General features: G+C 48.2%; 1 protein-coding gene across 7 annotated transcripts in view; it reads right to left on the reverse strand.

Annotated features, from left to right (window-relative positions):
- ARNT2 (aryl hydrocarbon receptor nuclear translocator 2) overlaps window positions 1-20,336 on the reverse strand; it is a 199,352-nt gene that overhangs the window by 106,398 nt on the left and 72,618 nt on the right. The window lies entirely within an intron of this gene.

The following is a 20,336-nucleotide window of genomic DNA, read 5'->3' on the forward strand; positions in this document are numbered from 1 at the left end:
AACAAGGGCCCTCCCCTAGTAACCTGGGCCCCTGGTTCTGTCTGGTTATCCAGGCAGGGAAAGCTGGGTGACATCCAATGAATGGCAGGCTGTGTGTCACACTAGCCGGTTCACAACTATTTATACACCGGGACACCGGCACTTGGCTCTGGAAGGGGTTTCGTAAGAAAAGACACACGGTCTAATGGCAGCAACCGAGGGACACTTCCTTACCCAGCTCGAGTTACACATTGTGTTAAACTCTCCCCACCTGGACCGTATGCTGGGTAGGGTTCTTCCATATCACATCCGGTGCTCATGACTCAGGCTGGCAGGAGAGGAGGGTGGTTGGCACGTGGTGAATTTGGACAAGAAGGGACTACAAAAGGCAGCCCAATTGCCCTGAGATGGAAATTACCCACACAGAGCAGCAGTTTTTTGTCAAAATAATATTGTCGAAAGAGGGCACATGGAAGCTCATGAACATTGAAAGGCTCGCAGGGAGCAAGAATCTATGAACTGGCTCTATTCCATAGACACTTCAAAGTGCACGCTCCAGCAGGCTCACAGTTAGGGGGAGACAAGGCACCGTTCTCTGCCCGCTATTCAACCAACTCAACTGAGGGCTGGAGGAGAAGTCTAGACCAAGTGCAAAGGCAGCACAGAGCAGAAAGAGAGTGCTTCACGTCAGAGAGCACAAAGGGGTATCAAGGGAAGCTTCCTGGAAGAGGCGGCATTAGAAGGAGCCCTGGAGGTCCAGAGAGGCAGAGCTAGAGGGGAGGGGTGTCCCAAGCCAAGGGATCTGAGCAGGGTGCAGGACAGTGGAGGGAGGGGTCTGCAAATGGGGTCCAGTCCTGTCCAGATGGAGCTCAGCGGGAGAGAGGCTGAGGCCCAGCCCCAAGGCCCAGAAGACCAGAACGCCGTGAACAGAAGCAAACAGAAGAGTCCAGCCTTCAGGGCTGTTCCACTGTCCTTCACACAGAGGCAGGAGAGCCAGAGATTCCAGATGTTTAGGAAATGCGCTTCCGACAGACCCACCCGTCCCCTGATGTCTTTGGCAACCAACGTTGAATGTGCTTTGCACAGGCCACATCGTATTGTAAAAGCAAAACTTCTAACTGTCCCAGAACTGTCTGGGGAAATTCGTATGATTTATATAAGAATAACAATAATTTCAATTTCAGAAGCAAAAAACCTGTAAGGCTAGCATTACTATCCAATGTTGCCTACCTCTGACACTCAGGGAAAGAGAGACGCCAGGCTTGGGATTCACTGTCCCAAGTATCCAGGGACAGTGTTCAGTCCGCAGCAAAAAAAGCTTGCTGGCATGGACACAATATTGTTGCCTGCCTTTCAGGCAAACAACAAATGTTGCCTGCCACCAAGCCAGCAGCCACTGCAGCCGCCTTATGGTGCGCCCTGAGGGGATTCAGGATGGAGAAAAGCAGGATACTGGCCCCGGACGGTTAAGATGAAATCAAAGGAATGCTTTCAGTGAGCCCAGACTCATTGCATCTTCCCATACACAGAAAGGACTAACATCCTTGAGATGTCTGTTTTTTTGTGATTAACAGTAATTTTCTTCATGTTCAACTATCTGGTTTTATTTGTTTGTTTTCGTTTTTAGCAAAAACTCCTGTACGGTATGTCCCCTACATACGAACGAGTTCCATTCCGAGAGCGCACTCGTTAAGTCCAACTTGTTTGTGAGTCCAACAGTCAGCCTAGGTCCCCAACTAACACAATTGGCTCTACAGTACTGTACTGGAATAGGTTTATAATGCTTTTCACACAAATAATACATAAAAAACAAACACACACAAGAAATAAAGACTTTTAATCTTACAGTACAGTACCTTGAAAAGTACACTAGTACCAGCTACACCAACGGGCTTTGAGGCTTGCTTCTGGACAACCTGAGCTTGAAATAAAGATATTGTACTCTGTACAGTTCTGTAAAGTACACAAAAGCACAACCACTTGTAGAGGAGGCACACACGTGACAAGGTATGCCAGACACATGAACTAACTTACGTGATTGGACATGCGAACGCACGTTCGCATCTTTGAAAGCTCGCAACTTGAAGGCTCGTAGGTAGGGCAGTTACTGTATATCACGGCTCTTCCCTTACCTCCTTGGAATGGTTCCTCAGAGCAACCTGAGAGACTGATTCCCAGGCTATAGTCCTCAGTAAGGTCTCCGAATAAAACGTAACTGTCAACTTTTAGGTTGTGCTTTTTTTCTAAATCAATACTGGGAAGAAGTGACCGTTGGCAAGAGCAATCATGATCACTGAGCAGAACCAGGCTCCTGGCTGACCCACAGAGTGAACTGTTTTCGGGGGTAGGGATAGGTTTGAGGGGAAACATCCCTCCTCTGAGCCCTTTTGCTTTTCTGGACCAAGGGAGCTAGTGGCTGGGGTTTGGGTCAGGACTCTCATCTGTGGCTGTGAAATAACGAAATACGCAAAAGGGCTCACAGGGACCCTTGGCTAGGGCTGGCAAAGAGGACTGAGCACGGTGACTAAGAGGCCCCGCGGACGCTCAGAAGGAGCCTCCCAGCCAAGCAGTCTGGTTTTTGTGTCAATCTTTCCATCTCCCCACTCCACCATCTGGGGAAGGTGGTAAGGAGTTGCTAACTGGGCAAGGAGTAGGCAGCAGCTCTGCAAAAGGAGGGTGGTGAAATCAGCACAGAGCATCAAAGGGATAATTGCCTTGTGTGCAGGGACAAGCCCAAGACCAGAACATTTGGGGCAAATCCGTACCAAGGACGGGGCAGACAGCACCAGCAGGCGTGACAGGCCACACCATCTCATCCACCTAAACAACAGCTCTCATACCTCGCTGAAAAGCCCCAGAGCCTAACAGCTTTCTCCAACGCTCACATTCCAAACATGACGTGGACTAACTGGAGTGCCGCGTGCTGTAGCCCGGGGCTCTGCTATTCATTATAAAATCGTCACCCCGCAGTCCCCCCTGTGGCCGGCCGGCACCTCTTCTGCTATGTAATCTGTAGACAAAGTACAAATTCTTCATCCTGTTTAGAATGTGCTGGAGTGTGATTTAAAGAAATACATTCCTCTTGGGGTATCATGCTACAAAAATGCCAGAAATGCAAGCCTGAGGGCGGATGATTAACCCTACTCTCTGTCCTCTGCTGCAGAGAGGCTGCCTGGTGCATGGAAAGAGCCCAGGTTGACATGTAGCTCAAGAAGGCAACTTCAGGTCGTGCTTCGCCTCCCCTGCAAATGGCTAATGAAATGCTCAAAGAAATACAAAAGCAGCAGGGACGATGTGTACCCATGCAGAAAAACAGTGGAAGGGGTCTTGAAACATGGATCAGAAACATGGAGGGATTTCTGCAAGAAACAGCACATCTAAGGATGGGATGAGAATGAATATGGCTCAACAAATACAAAAGAATGGGCTGCCTGGGAAGGAAGGGAAAGGGTCCCCTAAAAGCAGGAAAGAGACTATGGGGTCAGAAAGCAGAGAAGTGGTCCAGAGTCTGGACCCAGAGAGGCCAGGGGCAGAGCTCTCACATCACCTTGACTTACAGCAGCCAACCTGCTCCACGAAGAGGAGGAAAGGCCGCTTCCAAGGGGCAGCATTCTAGTGAGAGCAGTGGGTGATGCCCTTGCCAACTTGAGGCTGCCACAACCAGAGCACACAGCGGCCCCTGCCTGCACAACCTCATAGCCCCTGCCAGCCAACCAGACCCCCAAGCTAGACAAATTAAGTTTCAAAGAAATATACAATGACTTAAATCATCTCAAGTCTTAAAAAATTACAAGAACATAGGATGAATAAAAAGGTGAGGGAGGGGGAAGGGTAGCTTAGTAGATGAAAAGATTCAGTACCTAAAAAGGAAGGAAGTGATTTGAAAAGTTGGAATAATACCACTCCACTCCATGAAACACATTCCAAGAAAGAAAACAATATTTCGAAATACCAAATCTCAGCGATATTTGAGGAGATCTTTCATAAATAAAAAGAGAACAACCTGAGACCAGGAAAGATTAGTTTTAGATGAAAAACATGATTTCAGGATTGAAAACTCAAATGGAGGCAGTACAAAGTGATACTGCGGAAAGCTCAATTTGCTGAATTAGAAAGCTCCAAAGAGAAACTGCCCCAGACATCACGGAAAAAGAAAAAGGAGGTGAGTGTGATAAGCAAACCTCTAACATTCTGAGGGAACAGTCAGGAGATCCATCAAGGGAACTGCAAAACAGAGCTGACAGAGGAGAGACATTCAAAGAAATATAAGGACTTCTGCTTCCAGCCAACACAGAGTAACAGAGGCCAGATTTGCCTTCCCTTCCGAAACAGTCAAAACAACTGACAAAACTACTGAACAGTTGAACACAGAACAGTAGTGCTCAAAACACTGGACATGAGGCAGCGAAGGACAGTGATCTGTGAGAGACAGGAAACACACAGGTTGAGCCCTACAGTCCCCCACCACACTACCTGGAGAACTCCAGGCTGCACCGTAGGCACAGGGCACCCAGGCTGAGCCCAGCGGACTCCCTGAGTTGAGGAAATCAAGCTGACAGACCAGGAAGACCAAGCAGCTAGAATCCACAGGACAGAGTACAAGGAGGGAGAGAGGTCCACAAAGAGAACCCCAGAGATCTGTAGAGGGTCCCCCTTGACCTCACATGCATGTGAGGAGATTATCTGAGGACAGGGAAAGCACCAACTGAAATATCAGAAAGGACAGTAAAAACTTGAACACTGAAAAAACTGAAATTCTGGATACAAAAACTACAATGTCTAAGATAAAAAATTCACAGGATGGAATTAATAGCAAATCAGGTATCACAGAAGAAAGAGTGGTGAACTTGGAGACATAGAAAAAAACTATTTAAGGTGAAATACACAGATAAAAGGATTTTTAAGAAGAAAAAGAAACAAAGATAATAAAATAAAAAGAGCATCGATGAACTGTGGAACAACTTCAGCCAGTCTAATATACAGGTAACTGGAGTCCCTGAAACAGGAAAGAAAGATGGAGATAGAAAAAAAATATGAAGAATGAATAGCTGCTATTTTAAATAAATTTGATGAAAACTATAAACCTGAAGACCAAAGAAGCTAAATGAACCCCAAGCATAATAAACATAAGAAAACTGTACTAAGCTAAATCATAATCAAATTGTTCAGTACCAATGACAAAGAGAAATACCTTAAAACCAGCCAGAGAAGAAAAGCGGAACAAAGATAAAGATGACAGCAGGTTTCTCATAGGGGTCAATGCAAGTGACAAGACAGTAGAGCAAAGATACTACCAGAAAAAAAAAACCCAAAACACAAAAAACCCGCAGACCAATATCCCTCATGAACATGGACATAAAAATTTTTAAACAAAATGTTAGCAAGTCAAATCCAACAATATGTAAAAAGTATAATACATCACATCCAAGTAGAGTTTACCCCAGGAATGCAAGATTGGCTTTACTTCTGAAAATCAAACAATGTAATTCATTGCATGCACAAACTAAAAAGGAAAAACCATACTCTTATCATGATGGATGCCACAGAAGTATTTGACAAAATCCAACATCAATTTGTAATAAAAACACCCTGCAAACTTTGTGTAGAAGATAACTTAACTCAAGTCTATGAAAAACTGAAGCTAAGATAATACTTAATGTTGAAAGACTAAATACTTTGTATCATCATAAAAAGAACAAAGATATCCACTCTCACTACTTCTTTTCTACATTATATTTTACATATAAGTTCTAGACAATGCAATCAGGCAAGAAAAAGAATCAATTCTACTTCTATATTCCATCTATTAGAACTTTAAATGAAAAAAATACCATTTACAAAAGCATAAAAATGCAAAATACTTAGACATAAATCTGACAGATGTGCAAGATCTGTACCATGATAATAACAAAATAATGCTGACAGAAATGAAAGAGAAACTAAATAAACGGAGAGGTATACAGTACTCACGAGTCAGAAGATTCAATATTGTTAAGATGTCAGTTCTTCCCAAATTGATCAATAGATTGGATGCAACCTCAATCAAAATCTCATCACACTTTTTTTGTAGGATCAGACAAGCTGATTCTAAAATTCATACGGGACTGCAAAGGACCTAGAAGAACCAAAATTACTCTAGAGAAGAAGTTGGAAGATGAACACTACCTGATTTCATGAAAGCTGCAGTGATCAAGACACTGTGGAGCTGGTGTATGAACAGACAAAGAGATCAACAGACCAGCATAGAGAGTCCGGAAATAGACCGACACACACAGCGATAAGTGATTTTTGACAAAGATGCAAAGGCAATTAAGTGGAGAAGGGACAGTCTTTTCAACAAGGCGCTAGAACAATTGGATATCCACATGTAAAAAAACAAAAAACGGCTTGTCGTGAGCATTACACGAGAAATACTTGTGAAGTTACTTCACAGAGCACCTCAGGTAATATGTATATATTAGTTCCTTTCATTCTTGGATTCCAAATAAAACCATTTCTTTCCCTGCACCAGAAAACGCATAAAAATGAAAATCGGAGCATGATAACGTGCTCAGGGACTGCTTCTTGCACTTTGAGTAAATTCTAACACGTAATGGTCCTCTGTGGCTGCCACTGGCCTGGCCTTTCCCTCGTCACACTCCATGGCCTTATTCACCTCCCCAGACTCGACAGTACCTTCCCTGCCACAGGGCCTTTTCACGTGTTGGTCCCATGGCTGGGGAAGTTCTTGACACTCCAGGCCCTACAGATTGCTAATCCCTATTCATGTCCTTCAGGTCCCAACTTAACAATCATTTCCTCAGAGAGGACTTTCCTTGTGCCACTCTCCCCACTACTGCTAACATGGGAGTCGGGGTCCCCTCTTACTGTGTTTAGACTCCTGTTTTTTCCCCTTAGAACACACCACCATTTAAATTCTATATTCATCTGACCATGTTTGCTATTTTCCCCGAGCCATACCAAAAGCTCCATCATAGATGGTGACCACGTTTGTTTCACCCACAGCTGTATTTTCAGTTTCTAACACAGTGATGTGTGCTAAATAAACATCTGTTGGATTAAATAAAGACATGCAAGTTGCCTCCCAGGAAGAGGCTTCCCCTTCATCCACGAAGACTTAGTGGTCAAGCCCTGGGAGCTGGCTTCTGCCTTGGGCCTGGCTGTTGCCAGTGCTGGAGAGCTGGGACAGTGGCGAATCCAAAGACTTGCTTCGTCAGGCTGTCCAGGACAAACCTCAGCTGCTTTTGTGGGCAAGCCTGAGGATCCTCATCTCCCACCTCGGGCTTCTTTACTTCGAGGGATGTCGTGGCCACTGCTATTGTCCCAGCCAAGTTCCCGGGATCTCTTGTACAGTCTGACCAGCAGATCCCTCTTCCAGCTGCTGGAGGTGCTTCAGCTAACGGCTCACACGTGCATCTTCTCAGAGGCGTGTCCTTGGAGCCACTTGGAAGCCGCCTGGCCTAAAGGTGCCAGGGAGTTACACGCACCCCTCGAGGTCCGTGACCAAGGACAGCCCTCTTCCTTTCCTCCAGGTGGGACAAACTCTGGAGCGAGCTCCCTGTGGCATCAGGCTGAAGCTGACCTCTCCTGAACCCAACCTGGCGTGGCGCTGCCTCTGACCCACACTGCCTCTCCCTCACCATTCCTCTTCGGGGGCTCTTTTAGGAGGTGTGTGCACGAACCCCCAACCAGGCGTGGTGTCTGGGGACTCCACCTGAGACCGAGGCTGCCAGCTGCAGGGAGTGGACGCCCACGAGCTTTGAGCACGCAGCACAGGCCAGGCACCGTCTTAGGCACCAGCCGTACGCCAACCCTGAGGAGGAAACCAAGGCCCAGGGAGAACCCGGCCTCTGTTCAAGGTGGCCTCGCCGGGTGAGAGGGAAACCAGGACCCAGACTCATGGCAGACTCTGTCTCCCAAGTCCATGTCCTTCACTCGCCACCCCACGTGTGTGTGTTGTGTGCGTGTGTGCAGACTCCCAGTCCTATCAGACAAGTCAGCTGTGCTGGTTAGAACAGGGGCTGGGGTGACCAAACTGACTGAGCACAGGGATATTATCCCAAAGCAGACAGGGCTGTCTGCCGAGGCCGTCAGCTCTGCCCCTGCGGACATTCCAGAAGGAGCCAGGCGCCCACTCCAGAGGCGTGCTCTGGAAGGAGCTGTGTGATCCAGAGAAGAGTCAGCCCGTGTGACCTCTGAGGTCCACACGATGCACAGCTCTAGTGACTCTAGATCCCCAGAATATGAGCCTTCAACTCAAGGTTAGAGAATGACACTGTCTGTCACTCATTGGAGAGTAACTTACATCATCACCAGAGAGGGGAGAACTGAAACCCACCCGTCAGATCACAGCCTGAGAAAACTGGTGGATAAGAAAAGAAGAGCCAGGACATGGAAGCAACCTAAGTGTCCATCGACAGATGAATGGATAAAGAAGACGTGGCACCTATATACAATGGAGTATTACTCAGTCATAAAAAGAAACGAAATTGAGTAATTTGTAGTGAGGTGGATGGACCTGGAGTCTGTCATACAGAGTGAAGTAAGTCAGAAAGAGAAAAACAAATACCATATGCTAACACATATGTATGGAATCTAAAAAAGAAAAAAAAAAAGGTTCTGAAGAACTTAGGGGCAGGACAAGAATAAAGATGCAGACGTAGAAAATGGACTTGAGGACACAGGGAGGGGGAAGGGTAAGCTGGGACGAAGTGAGAGAGTGGCATGGACATATATACACCACCAAGTGTAAAATAGATAGCTAGTGGGAAGCAGCCGCAGAGCACAGGGATATCAGCTCGGTGCTTTGTGACCACCTAGAGGGGTGGGACAGGGAGGGTGGGAGGGAGATGCAAGAGGGAGGGGATATGGGGATATATGTATACGCATAGCTGATTCACTTTGTTATAGAGCAGCAACTAACACAACAATGTAAAGCAATTATACTCCAATAAAGATGTTAAAAAAACAAAAACAAAGGGAAAACCGAATGTAGATGTTTTCCTCAATTAGCTTCTATTGAGAAAGCAATAAACAGGAAAGGTCAGTGCTATGTGTGCATTTTTATTTAACCATTTGGTGTGAGTCATAACCTTTCAGAGGAAATATGTCTCTTTTTTTAGTGAAACCAAAGGAAACTATTTTAATTTTCTTGATCACGCTGGAGTTTTTGCAATCAAGTTATTTTTAACCAAAGCATTACACAATGTGACCATCACGTGAGAATATTACTGAAACCGAAATCATACCAGCAGGAAGCAATGACTCCATGTGTCTTTTCAAACGTCCTAAACTAACTCCAAATAATTTCATCTGCCTAAAAACAACGCTACTTATAGATTATTTTTGTTATAGTTTCCTCTCATACGTGGAAGGAGAAGAAAGGTCTTTATTTCTTGAGCATCAAACTTAGGACAAAAGATACCTCATTAAGAGATCAAGACTCTTGCAAACAGGTTCTAAAACGCTGAAGCTGCTCGTTTTTCAATCGTGTTGCTACACGATTGCATTTTTAACCTTTTGTTTCTTTGTTACTTTGATCTTGCTGAAATCTCTCTCCTAGTGTAAAACAGATGAGGCTGTATTATTTGATTGGATTGGGTTTTATTTGGCGGGGATACACCAGGATACAGCAATTCTCAACCTCTAGTTCACACTGGAATCACCAGGGCTGCTCTTACACATACAGATGCCTGGGCTTGACCACAACATAATTAAAATCAGAGAAACGTGGTGAAGCCCTGACATTAGAATTTTTAAAACATCCAATAAAATTCTGATGTGCATCAAGCTTGAGAACCACTGTGTCAGGGGCTGGGAATTTAAAAAACTTATTTACAAAGCAGCTGCGTTTCAAGCGCCTCTTGCATGTTCCTCAGTTCAAGAAGCCAGGATACAGACATGAGCATGTAGAGAACAGATCTTTAGGGGGTGATTTTAGCGTTTCAGAGAAACGCACCAGTGGTTCTTTGATATGGTTAAATCTGGGCGTGAATTTGAAGCAAGATTTAAAGTTCTCAAGTCTAATTCACATGCCTTTATAATGGGATGGAAAATGTGTATGCTGACCTATTTAAGAACTGTAACCTCAGGCTCTCCCTTTCTCAGGACAGACTCCCTGCTCTTGCTAGTTGGGAAAAGACTACTTCTCTCCCCGGATATGGCGGCCCTGCTCCCCTCTCTTCTCAAACCTGGCTGCCCAACTGAGCAATGGTACAGCCTGGGCAGAGGCCGAGGGCTCCCTCGATTCACCCAGGGAGGCTCTCACTTGAAGGGGAAGCGGCTGGTTCTCTAACACCAAAGGGGAGAATCCACTTGGCTGTACATAAATACAATGAACACAACACTCCCAGCGGTGGCTGTTTCACCTGCATCCCTGGATGTCTCCCTGCCTTCCTGGAAGCCCCTCTGTGCAGGAGTCTGTGCGCCTCTCCGTAACTTCTCTTGCAGAGGTGTGCTCCATGATGAATGGAAAACCCAATCATTCAGTGCCATTCCTAGGCAGGCCTCTTGCAGACTTGTAAAGCTGGGCACACTTAAGTTCTGGACCCTTTCCCAACAAGCTGTTACTCCGGACAACGCAGGACAGGTCCTGAGACAAGGGGAGGCAAGGACAGGAAGAGAAAAGAGTCTGGGTCTGGTGAGGGGATGGGTGCCCTACCCTAGCTGCAGGGTCTGACTCCAAAGGAAGCCTCAGGAAACGCAGGCACTGTGGCTGCACCGACGGTCTAAGTCCTACATCTGGAAACTGATTCTGTACCTTGAAGACCGGCAGAGACAGGCCCGAGCAGTCCAGGTCTGTGTCACAGCAGAACATGGCCCAAGCTGGAGGACAAACTCCACCTCCTCTCTCGGATGTGCCCTGCTTGTTCCCTGCCCTCGGCCATCCTAGCATCGCCCAGCTCCCTCTCTAGCTTCAGGCCCTGACCTGGACCCCTGACCTGGACCCCTGCTCTCTCCCCGTCTGAGCCCGCGCTCAGCCGCGGCGACCTTCCAGCGCTCTCAGCACCACACGGCCTTGGCCCTGGCTCTGGACTGTGGCTGGCTCTGCTCTGTCCGTGAAGACAGTGCAAAGTGGCAGGTCTGGCCCAAGACAGGGGGCGGTGGGCGGGACTCAGATATCACGCAGTGAATCAGGTCAGAACGAGGGCAGGCAGAGAGAGACGGAAGCCCAGGCTAGGAGCTGGAGGGAGCGTGAGAGGCAGGAATGAGACTGCCCATCCCAGTCAGGAGGGGTGACTGAATGCCAGGCCCCACCAGCTCTGAGAGGCTGCTCTGTATCCTGCCTTCGGGCAGGCTTCCCCCTCCTTCAGATGGATGGGGGCGAGCGTCAGCAGGTCCAGCCAGAAGGAAGTGAAGCGGCAGGGGGCGGGGGGGGGGGAGCAGGAAGGAGAGGCACTGGGAGAGCACAGCCCTACCTCTGCTGAGGCTCAGATCTGAAGGAGCGCCATGCATAGTTGGGGGAGGGGCACGCAAACTCCACCCCACCCACTGGGCTGCAAGACCCAGTCCTGGGGTCGTGACACTGTCGACTCACGCTGCAGGGTGACCCACAGTTATACACAAGGAACAACACTGAGTCTCTTCGCTTCCCACTGAGTCTCTTTGCTTCCCAGCACTGTACACTGAGCACATTCTGCACTGTAGCCAAGTTGATCATGAAAGCAGGCTGATGGGTCCAAAGCGCTCCACTGGGGTGCAAACGCATGACAGGAAGGGATGAGCTTTGTGACTTGATTCAACATGACACGTCGGGGCCATTGAGGGGGTACCTCCAGCTCTCCCCAGTCCAACTCACTTCTGGTGGAAGAAACTTGTCAGTGACAATCCAGGCAGCAACAAAAGGTCACCAAAGGCCCTAGATCATCAGCTTTTAAAACATAATTTGGGTAGAGATAGAACTAGGGTCAGTGGATCATCTCCCCCTGTTGGTTTTGCTGCCTAAACATGTCTTGAATCTCCGACTCCCCTGCACCTCCTGTACTGGCTTGAATGGTAGGTCTGCAGAATGCACATCTACCCAGAACTTGTGACTGTGACACTATTTGGAAATAGGGTCTTTGCAGCTATAACCAAGTTAAGATGAGGTCATACTCTATCAGGGTGGCTCCTAATTCAGTACATCTGGCATCCTTGTGAGAAGAGGGAACTGGACACAGAGACACACACACCATGTGATGAGAAGGCAGAGATGGGAATGATGTGTCTACAAGTCAAGGAACGTCAGGGATTGCTGGCCACCATCAGAAGCTGAGAGAGTCTCCCCCAGAGCCTACAGGAGGACTCGACCCTGCTGACATCTCGATTCTGGACTTCTGACCTCCAGAACTGTGAGAGAGTAAATTCCTGTTGTTTTAAGCTGCCCAGTTTGTGGTAATTTGTGACTGCATCTCAAGGAAACTAAGACACCATCCTAACCCCTGTCTGCATCACCGCCCCAGGATAATTCCCACACCCTCGTTACCTTGACTCCCCCACCCAGGCTGGCTCCCACATGTTCTCCACTCTGTAGCCGGAGTGAGCTTCTCGCAAGCACCATGGATCCCGGGACTCCTCTGGTTGAAAACCTGCAGTGGTCTGGGTACTTACTGCTCTGGGACTGAGCATCCACCCTCCTCACCCTCCACCGTCTCCTCGGGTAACATTTAGCTCCCAGATGTCACTAAGCCTCATTCACTCACAAGAGCCCACTCCAACCTGCCCAGATGAGCCAGGTCCTATGTTATTTGTTCTCCACGCCCCCGCTGGACTTTTCCTCTTTAACACTTGTCATGGTGTGTTGTGTGTGTTACATGAGATTATTTCTTTGCTGTCTCTCTTCCCCACTAAACTTTAACCTCCAGGAGAGCCAGACTGCGTCAGTTTTGTTCACCACTATATCCCCAGCACTCAGCACAAAGTGAGTTAGTACTCCATAAATACGTGCTGGATGAATGAATGAATGAATGAATGAACCAACAGAACAAAGAGAGAAAGAGAGTAAGCACTTCTGCAACCCCTCTCCTCCTCCGGAATGTGTGATGGGGGATCTCAAGCACAGGGTGGGAGGGGGAAGCCATCCTTTCATAACTGGGCAAAACTCAGAAAGGTCAAAGTCTACCCACCTTCCCTTGTCAACAGTGCCAAAATCCTAAGACAGGTTTTATAGGGGTAAGAAGAGAAATAAAGCAAGCAAGACAGATAGTTTGGAAAACCACTGATCCACATCAGTGTTTAAATATAATTTTCAGTTATTTAAAAGTGAATGAGGGCTTCCCTGGTGGCGCAGTGGTTGAGAGGCCGCCTGCCAATGCAGGGGACGCGGGTTCGTGCCCCGGTCCGGGAAGATCCCACATGCCGCGGAGCGGCTGGGCCCGTGAGCCATGGCCGCTGGGCCTGTGCGTCCGGAGCCTGTGCTCCGCAGCGGGAGGGGCCACAACAGTGAGAGGGCCGCGTACCGCAAAAAAAAAAAAAAAAAAAAAAAAAGTGAATGAAATCTCCACAATTCTCAAACACAATCATTAATACTATCCCATATGTCCTGTCGTGCATGCTTCAACGCAGTCCTGTAGGGGGCATATTATTGTCTGCATCTACAGGTGAGGAAACTTAGCCCGGGGAGATTAAGTCATTCACACAAAATAAAGGGCCATGAACCGAACAGTCACCAGGCCCATCTGACTCCAAGCGTAGGGATGCTTCCACGACCCCCAGGGGTCTCCCCTCAGCCCCGTGCCCACCCCATCTCACCCCTCAGCCGCCCTGGTGAGCACACACACAGGCTGGGGTGAGCTCTCTCTGCTCTCCCTGATGGCAGGGAAGCTGGCCGTCCAGCCACAATCTGCGACGTGTGTGAAAACAATGCCCAACTCCTTTATCCGCGGTGACACCAGAGTGATAATGAACCCAGCAACCCAAGCTGGAAATCTGTCCGGATTCATGAGATATCTTCCAACATAAAATATGTGAGAAAAACACAAACAGCTCAGCAGCAACGACATGCTATGTATGTAGCAAAGCAAAACAAGGCAGGTTGTATAAATATTTAACAATGAGAAAGAACTGAACTGGCGCCACAGAAACATCTGGGATAACAGATCTAAGTAGGTTGCGGTTTCTAGTGGAAAAGTCACTAGGAAGACATGAAACTAACCAGCTCGTGATTCTCCGATTACGCTCTCACGTGCATTCACCAAGCACCTCTGGCGACCCAACTCTAAACGCTGTTTCCGGTGGCCTAAGTGTTTACTACACAACTGGGCAATTTCTAAGGAGCCTGAATCAAATAAACATGCTTTGCTTGCCACTAAAACACTTTATTTCTATTTCAGCAGAAACCCAATAACAGTGTTAATAGTTGACTCAGATAAAATAGGGATTTTTTTGGGGGGGGGCACATCTATCTACATTACCTAATATGGCAAGAAAGGGACGGATGAATGCGTTTAGGAGTTCAGAGTCTGGCGTTAGTCCAGGACTAAGTGTGGCTATTCCAAAGAAAATAAGCTATAGATTTGCAAGTATGTTTTCATGAAGTTACCTTCATGACTGACATTTGGAAACAGACTATATTTTTCCAGAGCTGATATCACAGGGGTGGACTTCATGGGACCCCTGGGGGACCAATTAGTGGCCTGACCTTCTTCCCGGAAGGACCCAGCTGCGTGGCTGAGTCCAACACAGTTTCGTCCTTGCCCTCCTTTGCAAAGTGTTACGACGGAGGCCCAGCTGCCTTGGGTGGGTGAGGCTGAATGCTGACTGCCGTCAGCTCTTTTCCCAGGCGGGCCTGCTGTCCTCTGCAGTGCCACGCGTAACTAGTTTGCTTCTGCTCCAGAGGGTCCGCGAGGGCGCGGTGTGAGCCCACCCTCAGCTCCTTGCTCTCCTCCTCTTCTGCAGGGGAGGATGCCAACTGCCGACCCTGCAAACCTCCTCCTGACCCTGGTGGAGAGTCTGCCATGTGTGGACTGCAGAGCGAGGTCCCAGGGCTGCGGGCTGCTCTGTGTATGCTCGTGCCCCTGCCTGGCTAGCCAGTGCCCTGGGCATCAAGCCTCCAAGGGCTGCTCCTCCAACTGCTCTCCCCAAAGGCCTGGCCTCAGGCCCGAGAGCTGGGCAAATCCAAGACGGGCAGCAGAGGTCGCTGGGGCCGATCCCACCGCTTCCTGCCGGCCCCAGCAGTCGAAGGATGTCTCCGACCCCAGCAGCTGCAAGACCCCAACCACAACTTGCTAAATTCTTTAGTTCAGGGCTTCTCAATCTAGAATGTGCATATAAATCCCTTGGGGATCTCATTAAAATGTAGCTCTTGAGTCTAGGCCCAGGGGGCCTGTGATTTCTAAGATGCTCTTAGGAGATGCAGGTGCAGCCTGGGTTCATATCCACTAAAGTGGTAAAAACGTGCTATCAGAATGTAAGAGAGTTTGTTATAGTTATTAATAGTTCCCTGTTAGGGTTGAGTGAGAAAATAAAAGCAAAACGTGCGATGGGTCCCAAAGGCGTCCCCTCTCGCGGACGAGCAGGGAGACTGCACAGCAGATGCAGCATCTTTAACCTCTCCCAGAAACAGCGTGATGACAGGTCAGCCGGCAGAGCTGGCTGAGCACGGCTTCCTGGTGAGCTGCTATCTGTGCCCGGACCGCGGCCCGGCCAAATCCTGTGATCCAAGGCTGAAAGTATCTCTGGACTTCAGCGAAGCTCTCGGGGAGATAGGGAAGCTTAATCACAGCTGACTGGGACACGTGAATCACGCACTGGAGCTTTCCAGCCAAAGGCCTCAGGGACCGACCTGGCTGGGGCTCTCCCCAAACTATCACAAATAATTTGGAACAATTAAGAAATGGGGGTCCATTCATTCAACAACAGCTGGAAACTCCTGTCGGTGATTGGGAAGGAGAGGCTGCATCCCAAATGACCTTTCTATGGCCATGCAAAACAGGTAATGGTTGAATGAATGAATAAATGATTTTTTAAAAAAATACTTATTTACTTATTTATTTGGTTCACCAGGTGTTGGTTGCGGCAGGCAGGGTCCTTAGTTGTGGCATGCGAACTCTTAGTTGCGGCATGCATGTGGGATCTAGTTCCCTGAACAGGGAGCGAACCCGGGCCCCCTGCGTTGGGAGCACAGAGTCTTAACCACTGCACCACCAGGGAAGTCCCCAATGATTTTTAAAAAGTAGTGACTGGATAAAGAAAGAGGGGGAAAGAGGAAAGAAGGAAAGAAAAGAAAGGAAGGAAGAGAGGGAGGGAGGGAGGGAGGGAGGAAGGGAGGACGGAAGGAAGGAAGGAAGGAAGGAAGGAAGGTTAATCCAAACTTGGCTTTACACTCTTTGTGCCTTTGGACAGTTCTAACTATTGCAAAGTTCTTCCCTATACTGAACCAAAAGGCTGACCCAATTCTCTGAATGAAGGAAGAGTCAAGCAGAAACAGAGCCACAGAAGAGCAGAGTGGGGAAATGGGCCAAATAAACCTAGTCTTGACGAGGCCACGGGTTATCCTCTCCCACGTCCGCTTCCCAGCCGGGGCCACCAGGCACTTCCTGCGCAGCACAGTGTCACTGACAAGGCCTTTCCAGTTTCTGCTCGCCAGGATCAGCGCTTTCCAGAGTGGTGGTGAGTGGGTGGGGTCTTGGGATAGATATGGAAGATACAGAGAAGGACTCGCTCTCTCTGCACTCTGCTGGGCAGGTCTCTGTGCTGCTTGCCCTCTGACCCCACCCCTTGGGCACATCCAGTTATAGTCAGAGGCTCTGCCACCATCTAGAAAGCCCGGGCCTCCCCTTGGTTCCTCTCCTTCCACACAGTAAGCTGGGGCTCAGGTCACTCCAAGACCCACAGTAATTATTTCTGCAGCCCCTCCCTCCATCAAACTTTCACCTGATCACTGCCCTCCCTCATACCTGACACTGGCTCCATCTTCAGCTCAGAATCCTTAAACCCCAATATCCCCAGCATTCCCAGTAAGAGGAGAAGGTGCTCCCCGTTTTCCAGGAGAACGCCCATCCTTCCCCATGGGCATCACTTCTAACGCCCAGAGCCTGGCTCTCCCAGCCAGGGCCAACTTTTAGTGACTGCACTAATTTCCTCTGGGAAATCACATCTCCCCACCTCTCGGGTCCAAGTGCCCTGGATGGAGAAGCTGGCCTCACACCCTGGCTCAGACTCCCTAGCCACCGGAATAGGGCAGAGCAGGTGTCCCAAGCTGGTCCAAGAGAGCCAGTCCTGGGACATCTGCTGGAAGTACTGGGAAGGCTAACAGTTTCTGCTGGTGTTGCAAAGCTAGTAGAACATAAACTTAGAGCTCCCAGTAAACACCTTTTTTGTTATATGAGGAGAGCCTGGGTGAGAATCAACCCTGCCTGGGAGCAGCCCCACTTCTGGCTATAGTGAATATCCAAAAGGACTGCAAGCAGGATCTCAAAGAGCTATCTGCACTCCCACGTCCACTGCAGCATTGTTCACAATAGCCAATACAGAAACAGCCCAAATGCCCGTTGACAGATGAATGGATAAAGAAAATGTGGTCTATACATACAATGGAATATTATCCAGCCTTAAAGAGGTTAGTCTTACCATTTGCGACAATAGGTTTGGACCTAGATGACAGTATGCTAAGTGAAATGAGCCAGTCACAGAAGGACAAATACTGCCTGATTCCTCTTATACGAGGTGCCTAAAGTGGTCAAACTCATCGAGGCAGAGAGGGGAATGGTGGTTACCAGGGGCTGGGGGGAAGGGGAAATGGGGAGTTTGTGCTTAATGGGTATAAAGTTTCAGTTACGCAAGATGAGTACGTTCTAGAGATCTGCTTTCAATACTGTACCTAGAGTTAAGGATGCAGTAACGTGCACTTTAAAATGGAGTAAGGAGGGATCTCGTGTTCAGTGTTCTTAGAAAAAAAAAAGAAAAAAAAGGAGAGAGAGGAAGGAAGGAAGGGAGGGAGGGAGGAAGGGAGGAAGAAAGAAAGGAAGGAAGAGAGGAAAGGAAAAAGAAAAAAAGCCACGAAAGAGCACAAGGAACTTTTTGGAGGTGAAGGATGCCAAGGCCACCATCCAGGGTCCACTCCAGGGACATTTCTGTCCAAATGTGGTTCACTCTGCCCCTTTAAACATTGCCAGACACATTAAGACTTCCCACAGACAGAAGTGTCCACCCAACTCTGGTGAGCCCGCTGGCTAAACCCTTGACCCAGAGCCTGACCTGCCCTTGACCATCACTTCCCCCACCAACTGCCCCAGCTGGGTCTCCTGACTGGTTTCAAAAAGCCACATCCTGTGTTCAAACACTGAAGTCTGGAAAAAGACAGCTCTTTCCACAGAAGGTGATTTCAGCTGTCAAACCAACACTTCCTGGCTGCTTTATTTCCCTTTCACATCCCTCCCAGATATCTAACTTTACAAGGTGTGTTCCCAACGATTTCTACAGGTAGTTCTCTAATTCACCCCAGGCTGGGGGATGGCAGAGCATGTCTTTCTTTGCGTCTGTTTCAGCGCCGTTGTTTTACAAGTACGGTCACGTGTCACCATTTCAGGAGACACGAGATAAGCACAATGTAGGCTCTGTCCTCACACCTTAATCCTTTATCTTCTCTCTCCTTTTCATGTATCATTGATAACCAACACTGAGAAAATGACTATTATCGTTCAGAAACAGTGGTACTGCTGTCACTTTTGACAACATCTGATTCAGTCTTATCATAGGTGTTATGGACTGGACTGTGTCCCCCCTAAATTGATATCTTGAAATCCTAGCCCCCCAGAACCTCAGAATGTGACCGTATTTGGACATGGGGCCGTTAAGGAGGTGAATAAAGTCATATAAAGTCAAAAGAGTATGGCCCTAATCCAGTAGGCCTGGTGTCCCTATAAGAAGAAAAAGGGAGTGGGACTTCCCTGGTGGAGCAGTGGTTAAGAATCAGCCTGCCAATGCAGGGGACACAGGTTCGAGCCCTGGTCCAGGAAGATCCCACATGCCGTGAAGCAACGAAGCCTTTGCACCACAACTACTGAGCCTGCGCTCTACAACCTGCAAGCCACAACTACTGAGCCCATGCACCTAGACCCCGTGCTCCGCAACAAGAGAAGCCACTGCAATGAGAAGCCTGCGCACCACAACGAAGAGCTGCCCCTGCTCGCCGCAACTAGAGAAAGCCCGCACGCAGCAACGAAGACCCAACGCAGCCAAAAATAAATAAATAAACAGGGAGAGACACCACAGATGTGTGGACACAGAGGAAAGTCCATGTGAGCACAGAGTGAGAAGGCGGCCGTCTACAGGCCTGGGAGAGAGGTCTCACCAGAAACCAAACCTGTCAACACCTTGATCTTGGACTTTCAGCCTCCAAAACTGTGAGAAAATCAATGTCAGTTGTTTAAGCCACTCAGTCTGTGGTATTTTGTTATGGCAGCCCTAGCAGACCACTACAATGAGCAAAGCACTGCCTCATTTGCTCACCAGGCTTCTGCTGAAAGCCTACTGCATGCCAAGCACTGAGTAAGGCTCTGCAGGCAGACACAGAAGTGGATGAGAATCCAGTGGCTCTCAGTGTGGCAGGAGGAACACCACCGCACAAACAGATCTATCATAAAGTGGGATGCAAGCATCACGGTATAAGTCAGCTCTACTATAACGCTTGTTTTGAAAACGCAAATCTGTTCCAGTGCCATTGATCCACTGGGGGACAATTTGAGCAGAATGTGAATTTTGTGTTTGCTTATGCATGATTTCATCTGCAAGACATACTAGATGAACACAGAAAACTGCACCCAGCTGAACTCAGCCACATAGGAATTCACAAAATGCACACACTCAGGCACACAGCAGCCGCCTCAATTTACCGTGTGTGTTATGAGCCGTAACCTGTCCAACATCTGGTGTTACAGTTTTTGATTTCTGCCTGATTTCACGTGACTGTCCTTGCACCATTTCACAGGAACACCCAAGTGGCAGCCCTTCTGAGGCTCGCTTCCATAAGTAAACTTCAAGTCAGTTTCAAGGCCAAGTGTCATATTTATGGTGATATTTATAAATTTCTTAACCATCGAATGTGTCAAGCCGTGCTCCCATTTTTATCAGGTTCCTAGTTTTGTTCTTACCTGTCACTGACAAATTTTTGAGTGTTGTGTTCCCAGCCCACTTTCTCCCACTAAGCCCTGTGGGTTTTGTTTCATGATTCTGTTTACTGCAGTGATTGTTATGACGTGCATTTTGGGTTAGAGCAGAGCTGACTGTATTTAAATGTCTCAATGAGAAATTTCATTTCTGGTAAGTAAGGTCTGGGAAATCAGTGCCTATAATCAGGTTCACAAATAATCATGCACTTGAGGCATAACCCTCATTTCAGAGCATGTGCTTGTGACTAATGTGTCAACAGTGCTTCCTAG

Source organism: Pseudorca crassidens, chromosome 1 (assembly GCF_039906515.1).
Source record: "Pseudorca crassidens isolate mPseCra1 chromosome 1, mPseCra1.hap1, whole genome shotgun sequence".
In the NCBI taxonomy this organism is placed as follows: domain Eukaryota; kingdom Metazoa; phylum Chordata; class Mammalia; order Artiodactyla; family Delphinidae; genus Pseudorca; species Pseudorca crassidens.